General features: G+C 37.0%; 1 protein-coding gene across 11 annotated transcripts in view; it reads right to left on the bottom strand.

Annotated features, from left to right (window-relative positions):
- The window catches only part of LRRC4C (leucine rich repeat containing 4C), a 490,319-nt gene that overhangs the window by 82,688 nt on the left and 386,060 nt on the right, over positions 1-21,571 (bottom strand). For 8 of the 11 annotated variants that reach the window (XM_079308653.1, XM_079308664.1, XM_079308656.1 and 5 more), the window contains 2 exons: positions 15,566-15,651; positions 14,276-14,409 (listed from right to left, as the gene is read on the bottom strand). The gene's annotated coding sequence lies outside the window, so the exon portion shown is untranslated. Of the gene's footprint in view, positions 1-6,345; positions 8,312-14,275; positions 14,410-15,565; positions 15,652-18,200; positions 18,233-21,571 lie in introns of those variants that run through there. The other 3 variants (XM_079308660.1, XM_079308665.1, XM_079308658.1) reach the window with 3 other exon arrangements.

Consider the following 21,571-nt stretch of genomic DNA (forward strand, 5'->3'; position numbering starts at 1 on the left):
AATATAATATGAGGTTCTGCTATGGCAGTGAGATTAATTCATCAATTATTGCATTATACACAGATGAAAAAGATGCACTAACGTTTGGAATGACAGCAGGGATGGCAAAGGAAAATGGAACCTTTGGAAATTTTGAAGCTTGTAGCATATTAACTCAAAATCGTATTTGAATCATCTTTTTATATCTGTAAATATAAATAATTATTCTATTATTTATCTCTGGAAATAAAAAAGAAGACAAAAACCTACGGAGCAAGATCAGTCCTGCTGAAGTAATTTCAAAATATCTGATTGAGATCAGCTGGAGAAAAACTGGGTTTAGTTCTTGCAATGACAGAAGAAAAAGAAATGTAAATAGAATTAAACTGGTTGCATGGAAGGGTTGCTGCAGAACCAACTAACTTATACACTTTACAATGCTAAATGGTGAATAAAAAATGGTCATTCATGAATAAAACAACCTCCAAATTTTATTAATGAATTCCTGAAAGATAGAAATCTCACTTATACCAGTCCATGGGGAGACTGTCATCCTCTTCTCTTACATGAATAGTCCACTAATAGCTGTTTTTTTGATATTAACAAGAAAGGAAGATTATGAAGATCCAGTAAAATGAGACTTTCATCCTCTACTCCCAACCATAGTAAGTTCCAATCAAGATAATGGAATCTGATGATCTTCAGTAGCTTGATGTGGTCACAGTGCAGGAGAAGTGAGGTGAGTATTTCCCACCCCAGCCACAGATGGCCACCTTTTTGCCATTGCAAAGATTTTGGGGTAAGTTCAAAGTACATGAACAGAACCAGTGACTGCTTAAGGTCTTAAGACAGCCTTTAGCTTAAGATTTGTCTAAGGTGTGATAATGAGCAGTGTGAGGAGCCCTGCACTGTCATGACTCTTGCCACTCCCACACTGATAACCAGCTGTCTGTGTGCTTGGCTTTATTTCCCATGGAACATGGCATGGGAGGGAAGAGATTATTGCCACAAAAGTGAAGAAAGGCTTGCAAGCAAAATCAAAATGTGCTGCAGACCTGAAGGACGCTAATACTTCCTGGAACTTACTATCACTGTTTTTCAGCATCAGGTCACATCCTATGGGCAGTCATTCTTATAAGTATGGTGAAATAGAAGCACCAACTCCGGGCCTTCTAGAAGTCAGGTCCTATTACACTGTCCATACAAATATGAAAGAAAATAATATCCATATTTCTGAGGATTATTTTAATGCACAAGACTGTATGAATCCCACAATCCCATAGCTGTCAAATATTCCTCAAGCACAAAGAGCATTAATGAATGCTCTGAATTGCTGCTGGTTTGCAGAGAAAACATCATTTATTTAACTTATCTTGCTGTGGAACTTCTAAGTAAGCTTTATCTAGTTGCAAGTGAAATAATTGTTAATGGAATCTTTTGCTTTGTTTTGAGGATGGTTAGTTTCCTTTTAAATTCTGCTGGTTCCTGGTTATATTGCTCCCCCACAGTCCTGACATAACAAGTACAAGCTTGGCAGCAAAACTATGGTAGATTTTATTCAGTGGTCTGATGCTGCCTCTCTCCCTTTCACGAGCAGCAAAGGTAAATCTTGTCTTAGCACTGTGAAAACAGAATTTCAAGACTTATTACAGTGGTGTTAGCATTTAAATTTACACAAGCTATGGTATATACCTGAAATGCATTTTAATATACCCAAGGAATAGATTCAGTCCTGGAAAGTTCATTGCAGTTTCTAATTGTCAGCGACTGCTACACTTTGCTTGCCTGCAGCTATCCAATTAACATATCACCACTACAGAAAATATTGTAATATGCTCGATGTCCTAACAACAACAAATCTCACACTCCACTTCTATCCAACATTTTCATTTAATTGGGTTTCCAACATATTAGCAAACATCAGTGAAGAGCATACAGGTACATATGCCATCAGATAATGCAGCCTGCAAACACCTTTTCCTATTGCCGTGTGAAGTTCTGCTGTGGAGCAGAATTTAAGAATATAGAGTATTTAAGAATATCGAGAGAGACACAGAGAGAGAGAAAGAGAAGGAAGGAAAGCTCAACTCCAGAAGTGGAAAACATGTAACTTGTGCCCTGAGATATCACTATGGCAACATTTAAACAATGAACAGAAAGCCCTGCAGAATTCTGCTCTCGCTTCCTTGGATACCAAATGTAAATCCTGATTCTCTTTTATTGTGTGCATGCACAAGCGTCTGATTTTTGCCTTTTTCGCTAACAGATAGCAAAGCACCCAGGCCCCCTACCAGGAACTATGCATTAATTCACTTCCATGTACTGCAGCTTGTGAATATGCAACTAAAGCACACCACTGGCATAATCATCTCCCCTCTTGTGTCCCCATTTCTACCCCTAAGGAGAAAAAAATGACCACGATAATACAGCTAAATAACAGGTACTTTTTTTTTTTTTTAAATTCTGAATAAAATCATTAAATAAACCACTTTAAAATGTCACAAGCCAATTCCCAATGTCTTCTGCCATGAGAGGAAGTAGAGGCAGGATCCTTTCCAAGGGCTGCTCCTTTTCCAAGCTGCTAGACTCAGGCATGCTGCAAGGCTGCCTTCCAGACCAGCATGGCTTCTGCTACTCCTAAATCCATCTCATCTGGGTTATCCTGTGGGGGCTGAAGGAGGCTTGTTTTTCTTTATGATTTTCACAGAGCAGCTGGCAATAGGATGAAAGGCCCCTGAGAACAGCAACCCGAAATCCAGTCAGCTTCATTATTTTAGAAAATAGTTAGTAGGTGCCAAATGCATAACTTCAGAGCAATTTTCATCCCAGACTGAGAACAGCACTAATTCCAGCACCTTCCCTCTGCCCTTGTTCCTCAGTAGCCATCAGGAACAAAAGCATATCTCCAAGCCAACACGAAGCCACTCTGGCAAGACTGAGATGGAGGCTCTCTCTCTCTCTCTCTCTCTCTGCTGCTGTGCACAGTGCACTCCTTCAGTGAGCACACTGCAACTTGGATAGCCCAGCCTGGGATTTTTCACCAGCATCAAGCTCTCTCAAAATGTTCTAAAATCCTGTCCTGAGCCCCATCCAAAATCTTCCTGCCTCATATTGCAACAAGAATCTTCATGCCAAATAGGAGACAGCTTTTTAGGTCACAGGCAAATAATTTTAAAGCCTATATATAGGAAGCCATAGCAACACCTTTGGAATGTCTTTGTTTTTCTCCAGTCCCACACAATTGCTTGCATTGGCTCACATCTCCAGTGTTTTTTTTCTTGGGTCTCACCTAATTTGAAAGCCCATTTTTCACTTGTCAGTGGTACCAGGCTGGGAGATATTGTGACACAATTTGCCGCTCCAGCAAACTGAACCTGCTTCAATTCTAGATCAGTACAAATCATTCCTGACGTGAGAAAAGATACAGACCAGCCACCCCTTTGCATTATAACTTATACTTTGCCTGAAGTCTGAGGTATGTGATCTCTGACCTCCTGGAAAACAATTAGACCAAACAAAGCAGGACCTTCTAATACAGCTTTATCTTTCCTCCTGTAGAAGCATTTAGTGCCTAAATATACACATAATTATACCCTGTACAGTGCCAAAAGCCCAGCTGCCTGGGGTCACTACCAAAAATATTATCCATGGTTGATTTGAAGAGAAAGCCCTCAGGACCAGCATATGCCACTGAATGACACACCTGTGCTCAGACACCTGTGAGGGAAGCAGCAGAGACAGCCAGCTCCAGCCTCTGGTAGAGGAGATTTGTTGCTTCTCACTCAGCTTGGTGTTTGGATGAATGTTTTGGCTATTTATTTTATGATCAGCCCTTTGGGCTCTGGATAAGCCTCAACACAAATGCTGAGAAATGCCATACTCATTCCCCCTTTGATACTGAATGAGTTAAACTCTGGGTAGTTCCATGTGTCTTTTGGCTACTGTATTAAGTGAATGATTCACAGAAGTGTGAAACTGTTGCCTCTTTGGAAGCAGACACACATCCCTAGCTTTTTAATGTTGACAAGGTTTGCCTATTTCAGCCCAAACTGGTGACTAAATTTTCCCAGTGCTTCCTTATAATTTCAAGAAAATACTCCTGCTAGTTATTGTATAAAATGAATGGGGCACCTATGACAGCTTTCTATTGTCCAAAACTGGAGTTGCTCTATCAAAATTTCTGTTTATGTGTTCACTTGACAGCAATCCAGGAAAAAGCTTGGAGATGCCTTTCCCTTAGCCAGCTTTTTTTTCCTTCAGTAATTACTGAGCAGCAGCTTAACATAAATTTAGCTTTTCTATTACTGCAACTGCTGATGTAAGTGTAGCCCACAACAGGGCACAGACTTATCATGATACATGAAGGAATGAACAAGAGGGAGTTTTGCACTTATTTTCAGATGCTGACAAACTTATTACCCATTTAGTGTCCCACCAGGAAACATGGGTCCAAAGAAAAAAAGGAGGTTAAAGCACTTCACACTGAAACAATTTAGCTATATTGAGAAGGATGAGAGTAATTGGAGCTGGAAGGAATAATTTTTGCTGTGCCTGCTTCCTTCTTTTTCTGAACAGAACTGCACAAAGGGTCTGATTTGTTCGCGTGGCCAAACAAAAACTCCCAGAGATTTCCTTAGGAGCAGAATTGAACCCTAACTCTTAAATCCTTTTCAAGTAGCCAATGTTTAAGAGGCATGACCTCCAAACAGAAGCACATGGGACACAATTGAGAGGTAAAAGTTCTCATTTCCATCATGCCAAAAGATTCAGGACATTTACATGAAGTAATAGTAGGGATGTAAGTGAAAAAAGGGGGGAAAAGGGAGAAGACTAATAATGGTTTATGTATTTATCCAGGGAAATTACAGCTCAGTTTTGAGTTATTTCCTGCAGGCAGCTTGAGAAGTGAGAAATGCTGCCAGAAATTAAAAGAGCTAAAATCTGGATCTACCAATGCTTCTTTCTTTCCTGACTGCTCTTCCCTTCTCCAGAATATTGCTGCTAGAGAAAAGTAAAATGAATAGCAAAGATAGTTCTGCACCTTGCCTGCCAAAAAAAAAAAAAAAAAAAAAAAGAAAACCCCAAAAAACCCAAAAAAAAAACCACACACCAACCCCTCCCCCCCGAAAAAATCCTATTCAATGGCTCATTTAATTAGTTATTTCTCCCTCTCATTGTGCACCAGTTTTTGGCCTAACACCTTCAGCTGGAGCCTTACCATGTGAAGGCCAAGGTTGAAGAGGGCAGAAGTGAGGGAGGACAGAAAGGGAAGAAAAGGAAAACTCCCTTAGGCCTGAGCTATGCAGTCATGCCAGGAGAGGGGACAGAAGTAACACTCTTCCCCACAGGAAAACATGGACCTCTATTTTAAACATCATGTTATCCTCCCTTTATTCCACACTCCCACAAGACAGTTCTCCAGGAAGGGAGAGATATTTACTGGTCTGTTACACATCATTGCTAATTTGTGAACCCCACCATTTACAAGCCACTTTTTAATTATTTTCATTACCAGCATAATAAAAGAAAAAAATAAAAAATAATACTAAAAAAAAATATCTCCTGACACCTCCGAATCGTCTCACTGATTGTCAATCAAAGTAAATCTCTTTCAACTGCCATGAAAGTCCAAGGGGACCCTGAAGGATTCACCACAAAATCACAAATAATTTCCTCAGAGATCCAGAGGGCACGGGCCAGTACAGCAGTTCCCTAAACTCCTCTTCGCCTCTCTCCGCCTGTAACTGTCCTTTATTAGCAATGGAAGGAAAAACATGCCATTTCTCTTGGAGCTACATCCTCAAAAATCCATTAAAAGCTCCTGCCCCACACCCCCCCACTCCCGCCAAAAGCCATCCTTCGCCTCCCTGCTTGATTATAAAATGTTCCTTTTAATACACTGTATTAATCTGCAATGTCAGACTGGATACCAGCATTCAAATTAGAGCCTTGAACTATTTTAAACACTTAGTAAATAAATAAACCTCCTCTGTGTATCTAATTCCATGCAACTGGCATCCGTTTGTAGAGACTGGGCAATCAGGCAGCATCCCCCACTCACTGCAAGGGCTTTCTCAAAAGATTTCTTTGCTAGTGAACATTTACAAATACTATGGAGACACACAGGCAAGTGTCTGCAACATCCTACCAAGGCTCGAGTTTTAGGAATTTGAGCCACTGTGAGAATTCAGTTCTATCCTGATTCCTTCCCTTCTCTCTCCCCAGCCGCCCCCCTCCAGCCGTTACCAAAATACAGCCAGGTTCTTTATTCAGGTGGGGGGAAAGACCTAAAAAAGAGGAATAAGGTTGAAAGAAATGGGGCATATTTCCTTTTCCAAAAAATAATAAAATGGAAAGTGTACTCACTGTATCCTCAAAGACTATCCAGCTGGAAATCCAAGTGATTATGAAAAACCAGGGTGGGGGAGGGGTTAGAAAAGTATTTCATTTCAGCAACCAAACCAAAATTAAAAACAAGAAAGGAAATAAAAGAAAAAGGATATCCAATTGCAATTTCCCAGCAATTTTTAGTCCATACAGGTGCCAATCCAACCCAACACTGCTGAACTCTCCCCCTCTGGCAATTTGCTTTCTTCTTCTCTGTCCTTTATTTTCTCTGTGGCTTTCAACTTTTCTGCTTAAAATTTCTGTAGTGGTAACGTTGATAGTTGCCTTCACTGAAGAATAATGGTTTAAAATAACAGGAAAAAAAGAAAAATCCTTGAGAAGGATGAATGGTCCTTTTCCTTTCTGAAACTTTTCATTCCACTGTGGATCGTTTGTCTAGTTTCCTTTTTCTGAGGTTTTCTGCCTCTCTGGCTCCACTGCTCCCCATTGCTCTCTATTTGTTTTTTCTCTGGAGAGCAAAAATAACTGTATTTCCTTTCAAGCAATCCTCCATTTGTATTCTTTTAATGCAATTTTGTTGTGACACTTAAGATCCAGGTCTTGGCAGGCAATTTTCTTTTTCCCCCTTCTTTGCTGCACTATCAATTATCCAATCCATGTGTCTCCACATTAGAATGGGGATTCCCATTCTTCTTTTCCTCTATACCCCCACACGCATTTAGAAAAGAATCTCCTTTTGCATTTAAATTTTTATTCCTATCTGTCAAAACAATAAACTTTTAGTCTTTCTCCCCCCTCTCCAAAGATCTGATTAGATTTCCAATCACAACCCAGTGCGCAATTGGATTTTTGATTTCGGCAAGAAGCCAGCAATCCACAGCATCAGCACCCTCTCCTTGTTTCAAACTCCACGTTATATCCTTTTGCCTTCCCTCCAACTCCTCTGCATTTTCATAATTTCACATTAAATGAAATGAAGGAGGGAGGGAGTAGAGAAAAATTCAAGGTTCCCACCAGCTGTCAGGAAAAAATCCATCACCTCATTATTTTTTAAACACTTGGGATGGGTATTTTTAACGCCCACTCTCGCCTTTGCCCCCCCCTCACTTCTCAAAATCCTTCAGTCGTTAAAACTCCCCCGATGGGGCACAAAGAAACCCGAGCTGTGATTTGTCCTCTTAGCTGTAAATTTCAGAAGCACACTTTGCTTTTTATTTTAGCTTCCTCTCCATCTTTTGTCCAGCAGCTATATCAATCCAGAAGAACCGAGACGGATAAACTTCTATTTCTTCTTTGAGGAGAGAGAGGGAAAGAGAGACAGGAAGAAGGATAAAAGCTCTCCCGTCTCTGCCTCCCTTTTCCTCCCTTTCTGTGTTTCAATGCAGGTCTGATCTCATTTCCAAGCTGAGCCTGGTGTATTTCAGATGTGCAAGTTGGATTTCCCTTCTGCACAGCAGTGAGTTAGTCTCCCATCTTCTTCCACATGCCAGTTATCTTCCCCCTTTTCTTCCTTCCTTCCTGCCTCCCTCCCTTCCAAGATGACACAGTCCCAGGAGCGCAGCCGCTTCTTTCAGCTCTTGGTTTCATCCCTGACATGCATAGCCCTTTGCAGAGCCGAAACGCTTCCTTCCTGCTATGAGCTGCAGCTTGAATTCTCCCCGTGTGTGCATGTAGGGACGCATGTATGTGTGTATCCAGCTCCTGACAGCTGCTGCTGTTGCTGGGAGTAGCTCCGCTTTTCAGTCGCTCTGGCTTTCTCTTACTCCCCACCTTTCAGTGGCACCCTAGGATTTGCAAATGTCCCAGGGCCGGTCTCTCTGGCTACACTCCTCCTTCTCCCCTTCCGTTTTCTCCCCTCTTCTTCTGTTCCAGTTTGGTTTTGGGGTGTTTTTTCGGTTTTTCCACCCCCCCCACCCTGCTCTTCTTCTCTCCCCCCCCTTCCCTTTTTCTTTGCTTGTGATCAGTAAAATACAATTACCCAATTACCTCCCATCATCTTAGCACTGATTGGTCAATTGCATTAACACTTGATGTCAGGGAAAGGGACCGGGAGCTGCTCCGACGTGGCATTGCTGCCACCTGCTTGACAGACTAGGAACAAACTCAGGGTTACCTTAAGAAATCTCCAAGTCAGAAACCAGTAATTGAAAAACAAGGGATCATCTTAAGGAAAGGAATGTCAAAACTCATTTTCTTAAAAGCCTGCCTGATTCTGACAGTTCAACCAGTATTCGCAGGTTCCAGCCTAGCTGCTGAGGCAGAGTAAATGACAGCAAAATGAAATGAGGTATAAAGTTGTCTTTGCAAAAGAAGTGCAGGGCAACCAGGTACCAGCTCTGGCCACAGATGCAGAGGCACAATAATAATATGAAATACGTATAAAGTTATCTTTGCAAAAACTGTAACAGTGAAAATAATTTGCATTGAAAGACAATCTCTTTTCCAGTTACAGAAATCAATGTTTGTTTAAAACTTGTATGCACATACAAATTACCTAAAACTCCATTTTGGCAGTTGTTCAAGGGCAAAAGCCCTTTGAACTGCTTCCAGGATTCAGTGAGTTTATGTCCTACCTCCAGTTGAGCTGTGATGGCAATGCAACATCTAGGCTCACCTATCAAATCTGCCACAGTTTGATTAGAATTACCACTGACATACATTTTAGAGTTTTCTGAATTGGCTCCTTAATTTGGATTACTGAAGTACTGACATGTTTGTTATGCTCTTACCTGCTTACCCAAGTATGTTAGATGTACTTTACCCATGTTACCTAAACTGCTCAGAGTTGGATTTGTGTCTTGTTTCTCTTGGGGATCTAAGTTCAATGGAAATTTTATGGAAAATTTTGCATGTGTAAGGTCAGATGCACTACTCACTTCATGTAAACAGAATACAGATGATGTATGTGCTGGCATTTGTCTCTCTCGAAATCAGAAACATATTATTTATAGATCTAACTCCTCCACACAACCCCCAAAAAAGAATTAGTCAGGTGCTTAAATGGTAATTATAGCAAACTTCAAATATTAAGCAGTAACTATGATTTATTCCATGCTAGTAATATAACTAGCTCTTTGCTCAATCCTTTCTCAAATAGTCAAGATATGTTTGGTATCCTTACTCAGACTTCAGCTCTTGTGTAAAACTGACATACTTGAAAATAAAAGCAAGTTTAAGTTCTATGTCATATTAGAAGTTTTTCCAGAATTATAAAACCCATAAACTAGCTGAATTCAGTCAAGTAACACTTACTGAATCATTAACATTGACTTTCAGATTTATTCTACTGACTCAACAGGCATTCTGGTGAGAAGGTCCTACTAGATATAAATTAAGCAACTGGAACCAGGCATATTTAGCACCTGATACTATCCCTGAAATCAGTGGTGAACACAAATTACCTGCAATGGGTGAAAGGCTGAGTGTGTAGCAGTAGTAAATAACCCAAACCTAGCGGTCTTTCAAAAATGCTAAAAAAGTGTCCGGGGCTTTTTGGGGAAGGTTGCAAGTGGGGTAGGAGATGAAGTTGCTGACAAGTAACAACCTTTTTCTCAGTTGAAGAGCTTATTTTGTTCCTGTCTGATTCACTGATACTGCTGGTGTATTTTGGGTCTACAAACGTCTTATGAGAGTCTTTTTCTTTTTACTACTCAAAATCCAAAAAACCACAAGGTTGCTTCTTTTCCCAGAAGGATAAAAGCTTCACAGTCTAATGCGCTTCCTCCATTGTTATTTCAAAAAAGTTCCTGAAAAACTTCTGGCAATTATTAAAGAATCTGTCAGCAAAAGGGAAGGTTTCTATAACTGAATTAAACACATAGGTTTCAGGTACAGAAGATACACAATTTTGGGCATCCAATCAGAATCTAAGACAAAATTCTGCTATAGCTGCTTTTTTGATATGAATTTATACTTATGATAGAAATGTGTTTATTTTGAAATGACATCAAAATGCACATTTCTATCAGATAACTGCTTAAATAAATTACATATCTCTCTATAAAGATAATATATTTGTTGGCATATATATAATTAAACAAAAAATATATCAAAACTGCAACATGCTCTAGACTATGATATGATCTCAAAGTTTGTTATCTTTAATACATCAATTAGGCTTTATCACCTAATAAACATAGAGGATAGTGTGATTAGTGTCTTAGAACATAACTTTAAAGCAATCTAGTTTGCAATATTTATAGGATGACATTCCATCCTGCATGAAAAAGTAAATATCCCTATACTACTCAAAATAAGAAAATATAATTGCATTATCTGCTTTACAAACATATATGTCACATGTGTGTGAAAACCATTTTAAAAAAATATTTTGGTACCATCACAGTAACTCATTCCTTAATCAAATGTTAAAAGTAACTCTGGAGAGAATTGTTAGTTTTTTTCTGCAGCACTTTATATGTTGTTGCTTTGAAACAGTATTGTTCGTACATTGCCTCCAATATTGTCCAATCCTGAGTAGGAAAGGATAACAAAACTCAAATGTATGTACTGGCAAATCTTCACATAATAAACATGAACAACAGATTGTTATAAATATTGTTATAAATATTGTTTTTCTTTCCAACAGACAAGGCCAGATACAGGATTGTCGCTCTGTGGATTACTAAGAGGGGAAGAGACCAGTGGAAAAAACCACATATTCACAATAATCAGTAATTTGGTGGAAGAGAAACATGGCTAAAGCCTAAGAGAAAAGGATTCTGACCTAAACAAAGCCAAAGAGAAGCATTATAATTGAATAAACATATCCAAATTTTGAGGGAAAAAAGGGTAAAACCAGACCGCTTTACTTAGACAAAGCGAAAAGCAATTGCAACTTTTTCCTAAGTCATTTGACAGCCTCACATTCCTTTTAAATAAAAATGAGGAAATCATAAAATTATGGAACATAATATCCTTTCCATTTTATTTAGTTTTCCTGACAAGAATCTGTTAGCATATGGAGACAGTACGTGAATTCTCTTATAGCTTACTACTTTCAAAAGGGAATAAAATTTGCTGACAAATATACTTTTGACTGCACAGATCTAGGATCGTGCTCATTAATCAGTTCATTAATTCAATGGGGATCCTAAAACTCTCAAACTATATATCATACATAATTTAACAGGAAGACTGTAAATTTTCTATTCTAATTGGAGTCCACAGTACATAATTTCTTGTTTATGTGATTTTACTGAATATTATTCAGTTCTTTTAATACAAAAATCACTAAAATCAGATGCATACCATCAAAATTAGCAGCTGATTGATACTGCCTCATTTATTAATTTTAATGGGGTTTTTTTTTCTGATGTTTAAAGTTCTAGTGAGAAGGTTTTTTAAATAAAGTAATTTTTAACCAGGTTGTAGCAGCTTGGAAGAAGTAAAAGAAATCTTCCTTCCAGGAAAATCTGGGTAAAACCACAGCACGTGATTTTGGCACACGGATGTGTACATGACTGTTCAATAAACTCACCTCTTCATAATATCATAATAACAACTCTTCTTGGTAAAGATGGAACTGAATGGTGGGGTTTGTTGTTCACATTTGAAAGGAACCACATTCTCAAAATTTCTCTATGCTTATTACATGTTTCTTGTGCAGTTGGGGTAACAGAACAAATTTAGAATTGTTGTACAATTGTACAAATTTTCATCTTCCATGCTAACCATCCATGAGTGAAAACAGCTTGCTGTTTAAAGAGACTTTCTAGAATGCCTCCTTATGGAACTGAGTCACATATTGTCAAAGTTTCCTTTATGCAGAGACAAAACCAATTCCCTAAGCTGATCAAGAGGCATGACCTTGCTGCAAAGAGGCCTAATGGTATCCTGGGCTGCACCAGGCAAAGGGAGGTAATCCTCTGTGCTCAGCCCCAGAGAGGACACACCTGGAGGGCTGTTCCAGATCTGGACTGCTCAGTACAAGAGAGACATGAACAGACTGCAGAGAGTCCAACAAAGCAGCAGAAGACAACAGAGTTGAGCATCTTTCCTATGGAGAAAGGTTGGAAAAACTGAGACTGTTTAGCCTGGAGAAGAGGAGGCTTATGGATGTCTACAAGTACATGGAGGGAGGGTGCAAAGAGGATGAAGCCAGTGATGCCCAGTTACACAACCAGAGGCAGTGGGCACACACTGAAACGCCAGAGATTCCCTCTGAATATCATGAAACCTTTTTTACTATGACAGTAAGAGCACTGGCACAGGTTGCCCAGGGAGGTTGTGTAGTCCTCCCCCCTTGATAATATTCAGAAGTCATCTGGACGGTCCCAGGTAATTTTCTCCAGGTGAATCTGCTTGAGCAGTGGGGATGGACTATGTGACCTCAGAAGGTCCCTTCCACCCCCCATTATTCTATGATTCTGCAATTTATAGTCCTCAGAAATATTTATATAAAAGGAAAGTAAGAAACCTCACACTTAACTGGTAAAAATAGTTTTTCTAAAGTGCTCTTAGTTTCTCTTGTTCACTGCTGCTTAGGAGAGTTGCATGCTTAGCATTCAACTCTGCACTAGCAGAGGGTCTCTTGTTTTCTAAAATGAATGATGCTTTGAGGAAAACAAATATGAGAAAGAAAAAACTACTAACGGAAAAAAGGTAAACATTTCCTAATTTTGCTCTTGAAATTGTGTTGCAATTCTAACCAGGACATAAAATTTTCAAGTGTTTTCACTCTGTAACAGTTCTGAGAATAGGACCCAAATCCTGTAATTTTCTTATGCCACTAATTTCAGGCTTAGAATGGGGACTGAGAAATATCCTCTCCTTTCTAGGACTGAGCACCATTGACATTAAGCTGTGGTGAATTCATTCCATAGGGAGGAATAACTCCTTAGATTTTAATGGACCATCTCCAGATTAATGCAGGTGTAAATGAGAATAGAGCATTCTTCATTTTATATCCATGGCCCATTTCATATGTATTTGGTTTTCTAAATCACACAATTATAAAATCATTGAGGTTGGAAAATGTTAGTAGAGTAAAAAAGGAGGACTGTTTCTATTAAATTGAATTTTTGAGAATGTAAAATTTAAGAATATAGACAACTAGACTTGGTCAGGAATGATCCATCTGTTTGAAAATAATATCTTTCTAGTGTGACAACCTTTTTTTCCCTCAGTGAATATTAAACAGCAAAAATATGATACTTTGACACAGAGATGAATGTATCAGACATCCTAATTTCTTCTCCTGTGGAGTCATTGTGACTGGAAAATACAATTTCTGAGCATTGAGAATTAAATCGTAACCACATATGCTTCAAAATCTTAATGAGAGACAACCTAGCAACCATATTTTCCTACCTTGTCCCTGTGATTAGCATACATTTAAAATGAAATCCTGATACAGCAGAAAGATTTATAGTTTAACTTCTGAGCCAAGGAAAAGCTATCATTCAGTGTCTCTAAATTTTCATCACAAAAAGCATGATGGTTGGCTTTAACCATGCAAAGAAAGTTACAGCTTTCAATAAATTGGGGAGGAAAAGAAAAGTTGCATAGAGAGGGAAAATTGTCAAAATGAAGAAAATAAGAAAATTTTGTGGCATAAATAACATTTCCAAAGGGGGTAACATTTATTTTCAAGATCTCTTTCAGGTAAATATAAAATAAATTGCTTCAACTAAATATCTCCAGCATCTTCTATTTCTATGTCCAACATTGGGGAATTGTCTTTACATAAGAAAAAATTTTCACTTCATCGGTCATTTGTCAATATTAAAAAAAACAACAAACCCCGCACTTTCATAGTGATTTTTTTTTTACTCCCTTCTTTTTCCTTTTTTTTAATTTTTTTTTATTTATTCTCCATTAAATTACTAATGGCATCCTTTCTTGGCCAGCAATAAACATAAGCTTTTTTTTTTTTCCCCCAGATTTGTCTAAATTCAAATGGATTGAAATACTATAATGCATATTATATAAGGACCTGATTTCTTACCGTTGGTGCTTGTAGGACTGCTGTGATATGGGCATCAACAGTGTTATAGCCAGGACTCACTGGAATTGTATTTCCAGAGCCTTTGCATGATCTCAAGATGTACTATCTGATTCTCTGCACGCCTGCCACTCTATCTGTAAAATGGAAATTATTCTTACTGCATGTGTTAAACAGGAAGGATTCACCATTATTTGGATTAGGAAGAGTAAAGTCTTCCAGTAGTGTCAATGCATGACCCGACCCCGAAATCACCACATGATGTGCACTACACCAGGAAGGCAGATTGGAAAATGTAAGGTAGTAAATAGGGTAAAAACCCATCCCTCTAAATAATTATCATTCTTTCTGTACCCTAGCAGTCAACAGCTGATATTAAATAATTTAAGATCCCTGAGCATGTTGTAATATAAATGTACATTGAGATGTTGACTTAAACTAGATGGATGGGAAGTCAGGGAACAACTTAGGACCTAGAAATGAATGAAGACAAGAAGCACTGTCTTTATACTCATAAATGTTCTGAACTATGATATGGGTTACTTTAAAAAATTACTCTTCAGCCTTGATTTTTCTGGATTTTCTCATCAGGTGCTCAGCTCTCCCTTCCATCTACATACACACACTAAAAACTCTACATCATTTAAAGAGCATATGAGCATAATCATCTCTCAGTATCATCTTAGAGAGATGCATGAAACACTAGAAGACAGTGATGAGCCTTTTGAAACTATTTTGCAATTTACTGGGTTACTGCCACTCCAATATATATATATTGGACTATACCAATAGTCGGTCTCATCCACTGTAGTGTCATTTCTAAAAAGAATATAAGAGTATTTCATAATAGATTGTTCCACAAGTTTTTAACTGGATTTGTACTTAATCCCTGGAAATGTTACAAGTGGAAAAGGTAACTATATTTTGGAGACAATGAGAGGAAACAGGTTTAATATGAATAAGTAACTTTGTCCCCCTCAGGGCAGAATCCTTTGAAAAGTTCTTTAAAAGTCTGTGGTTGAGAGCTTTGCTCATTCTTTACTGACCCCATACTAATAAGAGGAAATGCTGTCAATCAGGAGTGGTGAATGTGATGGCAAGAACAAAGATTATTTAAGGAGTATTAAAAAATATATTATTTTATTATTCCATTTTTTAATTGTATTAATTAACAATAATTTATTTTTATTATTTCTTCTTTATTCAATGATAATTTAGGCTCATTTTGTTTTCCTACAAACTCTCTGAACTTCATTCCCAGATGCAACAGTACAGTATTAAATTAATACTCACCTAACTGAATCACATCTGATCTTCAAGGTCTAGGGAAGAGTTTCTTGTTAAAGGGATCAATTGTGGTGGTGAACAGGATAAAATACCTGTAAGAGATGAAACATAGTTTTAATGATGAGCATCACGATTATAATTGTTTGAGTGTGGGGAAGAAAAAACTACACAAAAGGTGATGCATAGAAGTCTGGGTTTTATCCAGAGTTGTACGAAATGCTGTTTGGTTTTCCGGAACTTCTATTTTTCTCTCCTCATACTTTTCTCCTAGCTTAGATTGAGACTGCGTTTCCTTTAAATTGTATTTGCTTTACACTCCTTAGTACATGTAGGTGGAAGTATAAAATATTAAAAAAAAAAATAGTTTAGAGATAAAAAGAGCTATTGACATCAAGAATTACAGTACTGATAGTCTTTGAACAATAAGAAGGGGTAAGAAAATTAGAATAAAAGGCTGAACAGAACTTTTCCTAAAAGTTCTTCAAAACTTAATGGAAAATTTTCTAAAAATCAGGAGGTCAAGGAATATGACCTTCCATTTAAAGTGTTTCAAGTGGGCCTCATTTTAAAAAGCAGCACAGCAATATTTGCTAAATCCAGCTCCACTTAAAATGTGTTCTCCAAAGATGAGCCAACTACAATGAGTCATCACTTTTGGAAAATGCATTTAATAACTCCATACATGAAGGCATAGATCTGGAAGCAGGAATTAACAATCTATAATCCTAAAGCACATACAGTACATTTTACTAGCATTTATTTTCTGGAAGAGAAACTTAGAAGAAAATATTAGGTTCAAAGAAAAGTTTTAATGCAATCTCTCACAAAAGCAAGGCTGCAAAGCTGTTTCAATTTCATATTAAAACCTGTCCCAAGAAATATGATAATTAAAGACAAATTAGTTTATTTATTTATTTAATGCTCCTGCCTTAATTTTTCTTAGGAAAATAACTATGAACAAAATAGAAATCTACCAATCGCTATTTCTTGATATTTAAACAATTTAAACAATAAATACATGATTGCAAAGTGATTTTTTTTACAGAATTATTTTCCCTTAATATTTCTTCAAGAATTCACACAGCTATTGAAAATCATAGAATTGTGTGGAAATTGCTGTTTCTTTTCCTGCATGACCACTGCAGGTAAAATAATCAAAGATTGGTTTGTTTCTGCCTTTTTTTGAGATACATAATCAACGTATAGAGATTTTTATAATGAGAAATGGTAATGTTTAAATGCTTTAATGTTTAAATATAACTGGCATGGAGGTTTTATTGTCATAAAGATTTGAGGAGTAGATATTTATATAAAAGAACATTTCAAAAATATGGGAAATAATTGAAAAAATCTGGATATTTATTAAAAATTAAATTAGATTATAGGTATTAGAAAGTATATACTTTTTGAGAGATCAATGCAGATTGGTCCTTGAATGTGATAGTTTAGGATTTTCTGCTTGTTTGTAGGCAGAGCAGCATTGGCATTGTTCCCATTAAATTAATGTGTTTAACACAAGAATTTGCACTTGCTGAAATTCTTCAATTTAGAATTTTCTGAGCAACATCAGAATATCACAAAACCTGACTTCATTCTACAAACAAAATCTCTAAGAGATATTTTAAATGGTGCTCAAACGTGGATTTGGAAAATTCTGTGATTTACAGATTCTGTCTAAGTGCATTAATCAGCTAAGTCCCATATGTTTTCATCTTTAGAAGCCTTCTAGAAAAGAATTTTTTTTTTTATTTTTTTTTTTTTTTTTTTTTGCTTCCTAATACAACAGAAATTAACAGGTGCTAAGTGTTTAAAGTCCACGTGTAACCTTGCAGGGGTAATGAGTATATCTTACAGGTAGTCAGCATCATCCAGGTCAGTTAACCCATACTGATATTGATGATTATCCCATTTTTTGAGAGACTAAATTTCCATTCCTTATTTCTTTTGAACAGAAGAAAACGAGCAGCTTGTCACTATGGTATTAGGTGGGAGGCAGTGCATGGCAGGATATGAGTCAGCCATTAAGCCTGCTGGTCAGTTAAAAACCCCAAAAAACTCAAAATAAACTACAACTTGTCATAATGACTGGGGCAATTCTATACAGAGATAATATGCATTAGGCAATTTATTCACAGATGGGAATTTATTTCCAGAATATGTTAATACTAAGACAGGGAAAACATTTGAGATGCCTCTTCTGTACCTTGCTGCAAAAAACTTCAAATACCTGCATCTTATACATTCTTACTTTAGCAAAGTGATTGATGTTTTTTCTGGGATAGTTCTGTATTATACCCATGCCCATCCTTGGGATTTGATTCTCTAAGGTATTTAAGTGGGATATTTATAGGGCAACCATGCTAAAGAAGACCTTGCATGCTAAGCTCTAGAATGACAAGAATTTCTGCTTTGGTTAAATGAGAGCAAGTATATAAATATATCTCAGCCCTTTGTCACAAAAGTGTGTGGGAGAGGCACATTAGGCAAGGTGCTAGAAGTGAGGGAAGCTCTAACTACTTGCAGCTATGACACATTATTATTCATTGCATGGCATGTCACTCAGACTGTCACAATGCACAGCAGTGAGCATGCACACTATCAGTGCTGAACAGCAGAAGCACAGGTCATTTTGGGAAAATACCTCTGTAACAGCCCAGGCACAAGTTTGCTGCTCTTTGTGAAACAGATCTGGAAACACAAGCAAGGGGATCATCAACTGGTTACTAACAGCCAACAAAATTAATCCATTACAAATTGAGACATATCTAAAAGGGCTTCCTGAGGTGGAATCAGAATTCTGTATGTAAATACTCACTAAATATTATGCAGCAAGATATATCAGGCTCGGAGAAAGTGATCTGAACAAAGAACAGATCAAATGCTCAGAGTTGCACAGGTATAAGTGTTAGCACAGTGCTGTGCACTGAGGAAAAAAGGTGAATCAAGAGAAGGTAGAATCTGCAGGGTCAGAGAAAGCACAAATAGAAAAACCTAAAATCACCCAAGAAAAATAAAAATAAATAAGTCAATAAATAAGGAAATAAGATAGATATAAGCACCAGTTTTAAACACACACATACAAAAGAAGTCAATGAGACAAAGAAGACAGTCTGAATTTCTTGAGTATGAAATTATCAAGTTATAGATATAAAAAAATCAAACTCAGTTTTTATGTATTTGAAAATTAGCTTATATGAAAAAAACTTTATGGTTTTGTTTTCCTTAAGAAAAAAAATTTTCTTCCTTGAGTATTCACTGACAATGAAACCACAATGGGCAAATTTATTTTCTAGACCCATCCTTAAAACAATAGAAATATTGATATAACTTCTATTTTTCTGCTTCTTTCACTTTTTTTTACCCCATATACAACAGCACTCTCTGGTTAGGGATTTTTGTTTTGCTTGACTTTAAAATCAGGCTTTTGCAGAAATTCAGAGAATCCTCAGTCTTACAGGTCAGAAAAAATTATTGTAGTGCCAACGCAATCAGCCCTGTGTGAGACTTTCAGGCAGCTGATATCAGCACTTCCAAACGTTACCTATAGTTCACTCATGATATTTCTTCCAGAATACATTTGATAATATGATAAAAATCACATGCTAATCTTCCTGGTTAGACCATGAACTTGTGCAGTAATGACTGAGGCGCAGAGCATTTCCTACAAAACTACTAATTATCATGTTTCTTTATCAAGAATATAAATTTCTTAGCAAAATTCTAGTATTTATCTACCTATAAAACCTGTAAACTTATTGCTTTTCAATTAACAAAACACCCACATGTTAATGAGTCTCTTCATTGCAGTGTGTCTACAATCCATGTATAGGAATCATCTTACAGACCCACAAAATGTAACTTCTGCTAGGTAATTCTCAGTAGTACCACAGGAGCTTTTACATCAATAGCAAGAATTGGGATTTGTGTTCAATTTCTTTCAAAATTGTAGTAGGTAAAAGACAATAATGTTGCCGTCATGTCACCATCATTCCTTATCTTTGTTCCAAACATACTAATGTCAAAGGACCTGAGCAAAACTTTCTAACTTGTTCTGGAATTTAATGGTCTAAGCAGTACAAAGGATGTTCTTCATTGTGTGACCATTTCCTAACTCACTGAACAATTTGAGAACAGTAAGCAAGCAGTTTAAAAAAATGTGGCTGAGGGCAAAGGTGATATGTGAAGGTCAGGATGAATATAAAAGTGAAAACTAGAAAGCATTTATGTATTCATATCTTCATTAAAAGTCAATTTCTTTCAATAAGCACTGCACCATGTATAATTAATTTTTCATAAGATTCAGAATTGTTATCTGATGACTTCTAGCAAAATTTGTTATAAAACCACCTCATCTTTACACTTTTTATGGAACAAGCAAGCAAGTTAAAGACAAAGAAGAGAGGAGAGTATGTGATGCTCATTCTAGAACATTCTTGCTTTGGGCTTCCTTGGTGCTTTGTTTTGTGGTTTTTTGTTTTTTGTTTTTTTTTCTTTTCCCCCATTAATATTTACAAGGAACAAATTAAATTACAGAGTCATAACTTTGGAAGGGAAGGGGTCATCCAGTCCAGTGTCCTGCTCAAAATAGATCTGATAAAAACAAGTATCTCAAAGCACATCCAGCAGAGACATCGAACATCTGTAAGAGCCCACAATCTCTCTAGCATATCTTACCTGCTTTTTAACCACCCCAGAGTTTTAGGGTTTTTTCCCCTATTATTGATATGGAAAATGGGAGCTCCAGTGAGAGAGCAATTCCTTAAGAACGTTGCCTATGCTGTCCTGGGAGCTGAATCCACCATTGCAATGCTGGTAATCGTTGTCTATTGAATGGGAGCTTACTACATGATAACAGAGGAATAAATATCACTCACTATGCTAATCCAGGCACTAGAAATGTGCCACAAGGAACAAAATATTATAGCTTTAAATGTAGAATGAAAATATTGAAAAGGCAACCTTAAAACCAGAACAGTGGGATGAAGGAATTAAGAATGAAGAGAGAACATCTGTATCTTCAGTACCTCAACAAATTTATTAGCTAAAAAAGGGATGATCTTTATGCAAAATTGTCAGCAGGCCACTGTGGGACATATGGCTTGATTCTCTGAGTTTTATTAATATCCTGTTGTTCATATTCACTATTGAAAAATCAAGTTAGAAGGAATTATCCAAAATTAAAATGTTCATCTCAAATTCCACTGTTTCAAATACACAAAGTATAACTGGAACAGTATAACTTTTACCCAAATGTGTCAGAAGCAGCTGTATTTTATATTTCAAATTACACTGTATCATTCCAGATGAAACTGGCCTACTTTAGCCTACATAAATTAATTTCTAACACTATTAGATATGGCATATGTTTCTGAATTATTAGAAGTCAGACTATAAAAACATTCCATGAAAGGTAAAATGAGGCAAGTTTTTAGATCTTGATAAAAAGTATATAAAGGTTTTTCTAATACACTGATATGTAAGCTTAAGTAAAATATTCAATTGAAATAAAACTATGTAAAATTCAAATTTTAGTCAGAGGTAATTTTAGGATATGAATATACTAAAAAAAGATATTTTCTTTTGAATGACACTTGAAAAAACTGAGAATGCATAAGATAGTCTGTGGTCAAACATGGCCCATTGAAATGGAAGGCCAAATGTGTATCAAGGATTTATTCTCAGATATTTCTAATGATTACCAGCCAGTTCCTACTGGACCTGCTCAACCAAGTATACACAATGACTTTGTCTGAACTGCCTTCATAAAAGTCGAACTGCAGGGCCAGAGGTTGGACTTCAATGACCCCTGTGGGCCCCTTCCAACTCAAGATATTCTATGATTCTGTATTACTTGTTCACCTATATAAAATGACTGTCAGCTATTCTTGTTTTATACATACACATGTGTATACGTACACTTACTTTGCCTTCTCCATACAAACAGAGTAAAAATAATTTTGTGAGCAAATATAGCTGTAAATATTAACCTAGAGTAAAAACAAGGAGATAATG

Source organism: Erithacus rubecula (assembly GCF_903797595.1).
Source record: "Erithacus rubecula genome assembly, chromosome: 6".
Taxonomy (NCBI): Eukaryota; Metazoa; Chordata; class Aves; order Passeriformes; family Muscicapidae; genus Erithacus; species Erithacus rubecula.